Source organism: Danio aesculapii, chromosome 18, assembly GCF_903798145.1.
Source record: "Danio aesculapii chromosome 18, fDanAes4.1, whole genome shotgun sequence".
NCBI classification, from domain to species: domain Eukaryota; kingdom Metazoa; phylum Chordata; class Actinopteri; order Cypriniformes; family Danionidae; genus Danio; species Danio aesculapii.
In genome coordinates this window covers 1125320-1135495 of record NC_079452.1, presented here as the reverse complement: position 1 = coordinate 1135495, position 10176 = coordinate 1125320, and the positions used below count along the sequence as shown (strand labels likewise).

The following is a 10176-nucleotide window of genomic DNA, read 5'->3' as shown; positions in this document are numbered from 1 at the left end:
GCTGCAGGCCCGCGAAATTGATTCATTTTATTATGTAACAATTTTGAGGGGACTTATTTATTCTAATTTTGGATCAAAGGAAGCGTCAAAGTCATAATGTCCACCGAAAGTCGTAGTATGATTGCTGAAGTAGGCCTGGATCACATAACGTACTGTTTTATAGGCTGTAAACGTTTTTTTTTATACTAGAGAAACATCCATCCATACCTACAGTAACTACCTTTGTGAGGGTTTTTTAATTTTCCTTCTGTAAGTTAACATGGAGACAGACTCTCAGTAGTAAAAATTCAAAATAATGAGAAAAAAAAAATTATTTTGTGGATTTTCTTATTTCCGGGTGCAGGTGTGGCTGGTGTATTATGGGAAACCCCTTGGTTTTGAGTGTGGTCCTGAAAAATCTTCATTCCAAGGGGTATCCACTTGCCTTAAGCCCTACGTCTTCAAGCTAAAGAAAATTGGGACACCCCTACCCCTTTATGGGAATGCGCAAAACGGGGTAGGGGTAAGGGGTAAAATTGGGATTGGGCTGTAGTCTTAATAATCACCTCGCAATTCACAAATTAAGCACTGGTAATATCTATTTGAACTACTGGCTGTCGAACTTACATACTGAACGTTAAACAGTTGGACAGTACTTGACCTTTCAATATTTGCATTTTTATATTTATTTATTTATTTATTTACTTGTATACCTGCCTACTTTTTAGATTGCTTTGTCCTCCTCTGACTTCTTCACGGAGCCTAGTGTGATAATCAGTGTCTTTACTTCAAAAGGTAATTTATTCATATTTAACACGTTGGTACTGAGATACAGTGCCTGGTTTGTTTACTCTTTTTTTTTTTTTTTTTTTTTACTGTATTCAGATGTGGAGATTATGAACCATCTATAGCTATTTATTTATTTTTTTTTTTCAATTTTTTTTTTTTTCATTAATTCATAGGGCTGAGGCTGATTTGGCTCTATGCAAGATTTGGCTCTATGCACATCATACTAATAGACTTTAGTCTTTTAAAATGTGCATTTATGATTCATTATACATATTCTGTATGTTTTTCATAAGCATTATTATATTAGCTATTATTTGCAATGTATGTAACAGAATAACAACAAGGTATCATATCTTAAAATGTACGAAATTGTGTGAACAAAACTGCTGTCTGTTGTCTATTTGCATACAGTAGGTTGGATGCCTTTTTGTGGGTATGTAAAAACTTTATATGCATTCATTTGTTTGTTTGTTTTTTCAGTTTTGATTATTGGGCTAATTCACTCAAAAATGAAATTTCCTTTTATGGTAGAACACAAAAAGTATGCTAGAAAATATGTTGGCATTTAGCCACCATACACAATTAATATATAATAAGATTAATAAATCTTTTTACACAATGAATCTGACTTGGGTGCTCTCAAAGCTTACTTATTTTGTGTCTGCCATTATGATTTCCAGATCATGTCACACCGAAGCTTAACTAAATTGCTAAATATGCAGTTTTACAATAATATGATTAAATCACAGACCAATGTAGTTGCATTTGCCTCATTGCCACTTCTTAATGAGGTAAATGCAGCCTTGAATGAGAGTTCTTTCAAAACAATTTATTGCACACTACACATAGGCTTTTAAAGTATATTAAAGCATATGAATAAAAACCAAAGTGTAATATTTGGTTAGGATTTAGCAATTTTGAGTAAACTACACTGAGATGCAAATACAACACATTTAATACAAGTTCATCTCAGGCACGTTGGAAAGAGAAATAACTTCATTTTTTGTTTACTAAATTAGCCTCTATTTGTTCAGTAAGATATTCTTTTTAAAATATTTTAATATTACTGCCATTATTGTTACTGTACAAAAAAACTGCTTGATATGTTTGTTTACCATTCTCTAAATCAACAGCATTTAATTTGTTTAAAGAATGTTACTAACTTGTCATTTTCTGTGTGCATGTGTCTCTGTGTGGATGTCCTGTACTGTCCTTTACTGTCCTGTCCTATTTATACTTTTATATTCACTTTTCACTCATACTTTTATCTTGCTTCATCTCTAACTTTTGCCCGTTCTGTCTTTTCTTCTTAAACCCAAAACCAACTGGACTGCATTGAACAAACGCTGCTGCACTGCTTGCTGCTTCGCTTCGCTCGCACCCCAACGCATCTTACCCAAAACGCAATTCAAAATGCATGATTTCAAAATGCAAATGCGGGCTTGCACGCATCTTTAAAATTGGGAGCCAGATTTCCAAAGATTCTTTGAAAACAGATCTTGCTTTGAAAACATATAAACTCTTTGAGAACTCTTGTTCAGAATGAACATCAAATTCAGGTGAGAACATTGAACTACGTATTCAGAAAAGGCAAAAAGACATATCCAGATTTCACTTCTTTGGAATATCAATCTTCTTTGGAGTCCATTAATTTTTTTAGAATTAAAATAACTTGACAATAAGTAATTTTTACTGTTATCTTGTTATACATCATATCTTTTTAACCATTTACCTACTAGTATTAATTAGTATTTTTCGTTCTCAAATCCATTCCTCAAACATATCTGTATTTGCTTGATTTTGCCAGTTTTGAAACGTGACAATGCCAAAAAAAGGAAAGAGGAGTGAATCACAGAAACAGCGCAGAATGCGAGAAGCTTCATTTGGCAACAGTAGCAGTACAAGCTCTGTATCAGGTATGAATGACCCAAATCTGCATGTTCTGTCTGTTGTAGCAACCCACTGTCAAAGTGATGTCAGGTACGACAGTAGCTCCAGAAACCGCCAGTGTACTTGCAATGCCTTAACATTCCTAGCAGTCCACAATGAAAGCAATCAGCTACAGAGTGCTGATCTAGATTGTGTCCTACAGAGAGGTGATGCAGTTTACACGAGTGTCAAGCGATCACTCCAGAACAAAGGCCAGTTTGTACATGATTTTTTAAATTTTGACGAGCTACCGAGCACAATTGAGACAAACTTCCCGATGGTACAACATTGTAAAACATCCTCAGAGGTTTGGTTTTCTGAGAGATACACCTGCTCTAGGAGAGTATCAAAATCTTGAGAATACACTGCAGTGTCTTAAAAGTGATTTGACTGATGCATTGCTGCTTTGTGGAGGCTCATGTATTGCTGTTTTCAGAGATCGTGCAGGGAGGTTTGGCTACTTTAATTCTTACAGTAGAACACCAGATGGCATGTATACTGGTGAGAAAACAGGGACAGCCGTGATGTTGACCTTTTTTCATTTAAGAGGCATGGTAGAGAAACTACTTCAGTTGTTTCAGGGATGTTTCCAGTTGAGTGATCAAGAACAGTTTGATCTTTTACCTGTGTCGTTCATAGAAGTCACCAAAAATGATGTGAATATAGAAGTCCCAGTGAAGTGCCGTGTGCTTGAACGTGAAGGAAAACCATGTATTTCTTTTGAGAAAAATGTCCTTTCGAACATTGAAGAATATTTGCTTGTTCAAGTACAAGATCCACTTCAACAATTATTTGAGACAACTACTAGTATATCAATCAGTAAACAGTCACCCTTGAATCATCAGGATAAAATTAATGATCAAACAACTGTTTCTCAGAATCAAGACAGATTAAAGCATAAAATACCTGTCAGTGAGTTTCCTCATTGTATGTTAGCAATGTCTGCTCCAAATCATCATTCACAATCTACAATCAAGCAGAAGCAAAAATTAACTAAGTCTCAAAAGAATGTTCTATCAGTTGCAGCATCCCACTGTCAAAGCGATGTCAGGTACGACAGTAGCTCCAGAAACCAGCAGTGTACGTGCAATGCCTTAATGTTCCTAGCAGTCCACAATGAAAGCAATCAGCTACAGGAGTGCCGATCTAGATTGTGTCTTACAGAAAGGTGATGCAGTTTACACGAGTGTCAAGCGATCACTCCAGAACAAAGGCCAGTTTATAAATGATTTTTTAAATTTTGACGAGCTACCGAGCACAATTGAAACAAACTCACGTTGGTACAACATTGTAAGACATCCTCAGAGGTTTGGTTTTCTGAGAGATACACCTGCTCTTGGAGAGTATCACAATCTTGAGAATACACTGCAGTGTCTTAAAGTTGATGTGAGTGATGCATTGCTACTTTGTGGAGGTTCATGCATTGCTGTTTTTAGAGATCGCGCAGGGAGGTTTGGCTACTTCGATTCTCACTGCAGAACACCAGATGGCATGTATACAGGTGAAAGAACAGGGACAGCCGTGATGTTGATATTTTTCCATTTAAAAGGCATGATAGAGAAACTACTTAAATTGTTTCAAGAGTGCTTCCAGTTGAGTGATCAAGAACAGTTTGATCTTTTACCTGTATCGTTCATTGAAGATACAGAAAACTATGTGCATAAAGTCCCAACGAGGTGCCGTGTGCTTGAAAGTGATGTAGTTTATGAACAGTCCCATTCAACTTATCAAGATAAAATTAATGTTCTACCGACATTAACTCAGAATGAAGGCAGATTAAGACCTAATGTAGGTGAGTTTTCTCATAAGGTGTTGTCAAAGGGTCATTTGGCATTGTCCCCTGCAAACCAAAAACATCCACCACTGACAATCGAGCAGCCAAAAAAACTGAATAAGACTCAAAAGCGAAAGTTTTACTGCCAAAAACGGCGCACAGCAATGGCTCAGAGACAAGATGATTATGCCAAAAAACAGAATGCAAGTTATGTTTGCTATTATAAAGCAAATAGTGGATACAGACAAAAACATAAACAAGCCATGAAAAACAACTATTGGAATAACATGATTTACAGAGAACAGCACAAAAAAGCAATGAAAAGCAACTATGAAATTAATGAAAAGAAAGAGAGAAAAAAAAGTAATGAAATTAGCAAGTACAGACATGATGAACAATATAGAAAGAGAAAACAGTATGGTGTAGTTACCAACTACAGAAATAATGAACAATTTAGAAAGAGACAAAGGAACTATATAATTCAAAAGTACAGGACCAATGAACAATTTAGAAAAAGACAAATTAATTATACAATTCAAAAGTACAGAACCAATGAACAATTTAGAAAGAGACAAATTAATCATATTATTCAAAAGTACAGAACCTACGAACAATTTAGAAAGAGACAAATTAATTATACAATTCAAAAGTACAGCACTAATGAACAATTTAGAAAGAGACAAATCAATCATATTATTCAAAAGTACAGAACCAACGAACAATTTAGAAAGAGACAAATTAATTATACAATTCAAAAGTACAGCACTAATGAACAATTTAGAAAGAGAAGAAGGAATTATATAATTCAAAATTACAGGACTACCGATCAATTCAGAGAGAAACAAAAAGAACTACATAAAGATAAATTATAGAAACAATGCCAAATATAAGGAACAACATATGCAATATCTTGTTGATAGATATTTAAAGGATCCAGTTTTTAGACAAAGGCAAAGGGAACACTATAGAAACAGATGCAAAAATGATCCTCTTTTCTATGAAAAAAGAAAGAGAATTTTTAAGCAACATTATGAATGTGATGCACAGTTTAGGGCTCGCCAGAACAAATATTATTTATTCAAATCTAAGAACAAAATATCTGAACTTAAGGCTCTTCACAAAGTGCACTGTGCAAAGGACATACAGTATAAATACAAAAAAATGTTTCTGATACGCCAGCAAACAGAAATGTTACAAAATATTCAGCCTGACATAGATCCAGTCATGGTAACTGCCTTAAATATATTCAGAGATGTCATAAAACAGGGACCAACTTATGTCTGCACATGCTGTGCCAGAGCGCTCTTTTTAAATCAAGTGCGTAGATGTGATTGAGAGAAGTATCAAAGAATCCAGCACTCGTTTCACTTTGCTTGACTGCAAACTATGAGCACACATGCTCCAGTTGTCCTGATCAATGTAGCTTGGAAGACATAACACAGTGGATCTGTCACTGCTGCCATACAACCCTTTTAACAGGTCAAATGCCAGATATTGCTGTAGTCAACAAGCTTCAGTTCATTCCCATTCCCCCTGAACTTTGTAATTTGAATATCCTAGAAAGACATGTTATTGCAAAATACATTCCGTTTGCTAAAATTTTAACACTTCCTAAAGGTCAACAGAGAGCTGTTAAAGGAGCTGTAATTTCTGTTCCATCTGAAGTAGAAACAACAGTAAATAGTTTACCAAGACCAAGAAATGAATCACAGCTGCTAACAGTGAAACTGAAAAGACGTCTATGCTACCAGGGTCACTATCAATTTCAAACTTTAAAACGTGCATAAGGTTTTGTCTGCTTTAAAAAAACTAAAAGAAGTCCATTCAGAATAAAAAGATATAGACATTAATGCAGCACTCTCTGAAGAAGAAATGTTTAGTGAGCATGAAGAGAGCAGAAATAGCATTGGTACTACTGAGGATGAAATAATTATTGAAGATGGCTGCCAAAATCAGAACATTGAAGAACAGAGCACTGTGCAAAATGATGACACTGAGACTACTGCAGAAGAGCAATCAAGATGTCTTGCCTTGGATACATGTCTTCAACCTCCAGATCTTGCTCAGCAGCTATTGTCCTATGACGATGGAATATTTTGTATTGCCCCAGCTGAAAGAAACACACCTGTAAGCATTTTTAAAGTACGTAAACTTGAATCCATGGCATTTCCAGTGCAGTTTCCAGATGGAAAGAACACCTTTGATGAGCCTCATAGAGCCCAAACACATTTCCCCAAGCAGGTATTTTAATTCTAGACTGTTTTCTATAGACAATCGTTGTGCAAGGGATACTAACTATATCTTCTTTGCACAATTTGTGACCGAAATGCACATAGCCACATCTAGTATGTCTATCAGCTAAGGAAAGCCAAACCCCATGACCGTGATGGACGAAGAATAAACTGTTCACTGCTGCAGGACAAACGGGAGTTAGAAAACTTGTATTAAATAAGGAAGCAACACGTTTTATGCAACCATTGAGAGGGACTCCAGCGTACTGGGAGAAAACTCTTCGTGATTTGTTTGCTATGCTTCGGCAGCTGGGCACTCCTACATTTTTCTGTACATTTAGTGCTGCTGAAATGAGATGGCCTGAAGTAATTACTGCCATTAAAACACAACAGCGTGAAACTGTAAACTTCTCTGGTTTAGACTGGTCAGAAAAATGTGAAATTTTAAAAAGCAACCCTGTTACAGCCATGAGAATGTTTGAAAAACGCGTTGAGGCCTTAATGAGAGATTTAATCATGTCACCTGCTCAACCTATTGGTCAGGTTATTGACTTTTTTTACAGAGTAGAGTTTCAACTTCGTGGCTCTCCGCACATTCATTGCTTATTTTGGGTAAAAGATGCTCCAGAGTTTGAACATGATCAAGATCAGGTGGTTTGTGATTTCATAGATAAATACATTTCATGCAAATTACCAGATGTAAACAAAGACCCAGAATTGCATAGAATTGTAAGTGAGGTGCAGATGCACAGCCGTAACCACTCCAAATCTTGTAGAAAGAACAACAAGCATTGCCGGTTTGGATTTCCTAAACCACCAATTAATAGGGACTATAATAACTCGTCCCAGACCTCCTCCAGAAAATCAATCAAATGACCAAAGTGAATCAACAGAAGAAAATCATCCTGTTAATGCTAAAAATGCTAAAGCTGAGCTTCAGAAAGTGTGGGATCTATTGAACGACTCAACTAAGAGTTTTGAAAACATAACAGATTTACTTAATCAAGTAAAGATGACTTATGAAGATTATGAGAATCACATTGATGCTCTATCTAAATCAAGTGTTATCGTTATGGAGAGACGACCACAGGACTGCTGTGGTTAACGGCTATAATCCCTACTATTAAGAGCCTGGAATGCAAATATGGATATACAGTTCGTTCTGAACCCTTACAGCTGCGTCATGTACATTCTGTCATACATTTCAAAAGCTGAACATGAGATGAGTGATTACTTAAAAACTGTTATAAGAGGGTCGAGCCACGAGGACCTGTCTGACCGTGGACTCCATGAAAAAGGTCATGACTGCCTATTCAAAGAACAGAGAAGTCAGTGCTCAAGAGGCAGTTGCTCGCACATGCAGCCTGAAGTTGAAATCATCATCACGTGCTGTCATATTCATCCCAACGGATGACAATGCTGTAAAGATGAGTTTACCAATGAAATACTTGCAGAACATGGATGATGATGTAGAGAATGTCTGGATGACTGGACTACCAGACAAGTACAAGGCCAGACCAAACAGACCTGAATTTGAGAACATGTGCATGGCTGAATTTGCAAGTGAGTACCGCATTGTTTATGCAGGACAAACAAAGCGTAAAAATGTTTTGCCCCTTCAAAATAAATTGGGACACATACAGAAAAGAACAAGGGGAAAGCCTGCTGTTATTAGATTGCTCGTTTTTCAGAGAAAAAGATCCAGAAAATTCTATGGAACTCTGCTAAAACTCTACTTGCCCACATCGTACAGATAGACAGTTGAAATGCGCCGATTCCCAACATATCAAATATTTTATGCATTAGCTTCAGTAAAACTACCAGGAAGTGATGAAGTGCAGCGTGTATACAATATTGTAGTGAAAACCGTGAGAATATGAAAAACATAATGAGGATATAGAAAGGGCAATTGAAGATTGGAAAAGAATGGTCCAATTGAAGATGCATGGACTACATTGGCACCAACAAATGAACTGATCCGATTGGAGAGCATTATGGATCCTAATGAAGTGAATGAACAAGATGACATTCCTGAATACACTGCATCCAGCTCTGTCGGTAACACAGCTATGCCGCTCAGGGAGGCTGCCAAACTGAATACTGCACAGATTCGCAAAATGTATCAGAGCTTGAATCAAACACAAGCTTCCATATTTTATGCTGTGCGGGACTGGTGCAAAAGATGTGTTTCTGATGAAAGACCACAGCAGTTTCTCTACTTTCTGAATGGAGGAGCCGGTGTGGGCAAATCACATGTTGTTAAATCTATTTATGCAGAAGCATCCAAAATACTGCGTAGGCTTCCATGTATGCAAGAGAATACTGACATTTCCAAGGCTACTGTTCTTTTAACTGCCTTCACGGGAACTGCAGCATTTAACATCTCTGGTAAAACACTGCACTGTCTTCTGAAGCTGCCAAGAAGTTTGAAGCCTCCATACCAAGGTCTAGGAAACAGTTTAGATGAAATCAGAGCAGATCTTTCTAATGCACACATTTTAATTATTGATGAAATATCAATGGTGTCAAAGCAGTTATTTGCCTACGTGAATTGGAGACTTCAACAAATTAAAGGAAATCAGAAACCTTTTGGTGGTCTGTCTGTACTTTGTGTTGGTGATTTTTACCAGCTTCCGCCACTGGGAAGAGCAAAACCACTTTGTGTTTATGAGGAGCATGTGTTGGACTTCTGGAAAGATCATTTTCAAATGATAACGCTGACGCAGATAATGAGACAGAGAGAGGATCTTGCATATGCTGAACTTCTCAATCGCCAGAGGATAAAACAGAAACATGAGAAGCTGACTGATGGAGACAAATGTATATTAGAAGCTGTCATAAGATCTGCCCCTGAAGAGTGTCCCTCTGATGCACTGCACATCTATGCAACCAATAAAGAGGTAGATAATCACAACACAGCTGTCATATCGTCACATTTTTCAGAAATTATCACCATTTATGCGAATGATTACAAAAAAGATCCACGAACGGGTGAAATGAAGCGCCAAGGTGTACCACTTAAAGGTGACAAACGTGATCTTGTTGACACACTACAGATTGCTATCGGTGTACGAGTAATGCTCATCAGAAATATTGATGTGGAAGATGGTCTAGTGAATGGTACTTTTGGAAAAGTAGCAAAAATAACAACTCTGAGCCGAGATGGTGTTCCGTTTGTGCACTTAATTGGTTTGCATTTGGATGATGTGAATGCTGGACAGAAACATCGTAACAAAGCACCTGGAGATGACAATATTGTCTATATTGAGAGATCAGAAGAACCACTAAAAAGAAAAGGAACAATTCGTTGACAATTTCCCATGAAACTTGCTTTTGCTTGCACCATACATAAAGTGCAAGGAATGACAACAGATCATGCTGTTGTATCTCTTAAACACATATTTGAACCTGGCATGGCGTCCGTTGCACTCAGCAGAACAACAACACTCAGCGGATTGCACATTATGGATTTTA

The 10176-nt window shown here is 36.9% G+C and overlaps 1 pseudogene; it reads left to right on the top strand.

Annotated features, from left to right (window-relative positions):
• Positions 1 to 6631: 6631 nt before the first annotated feature.
• Positions 6632 to 8459, top strand: LOC130246084 (uncharacterized; annotated as a pseudogene).
• Positions 8460 to 10176: the final 1717 nt, after the last annotated feature.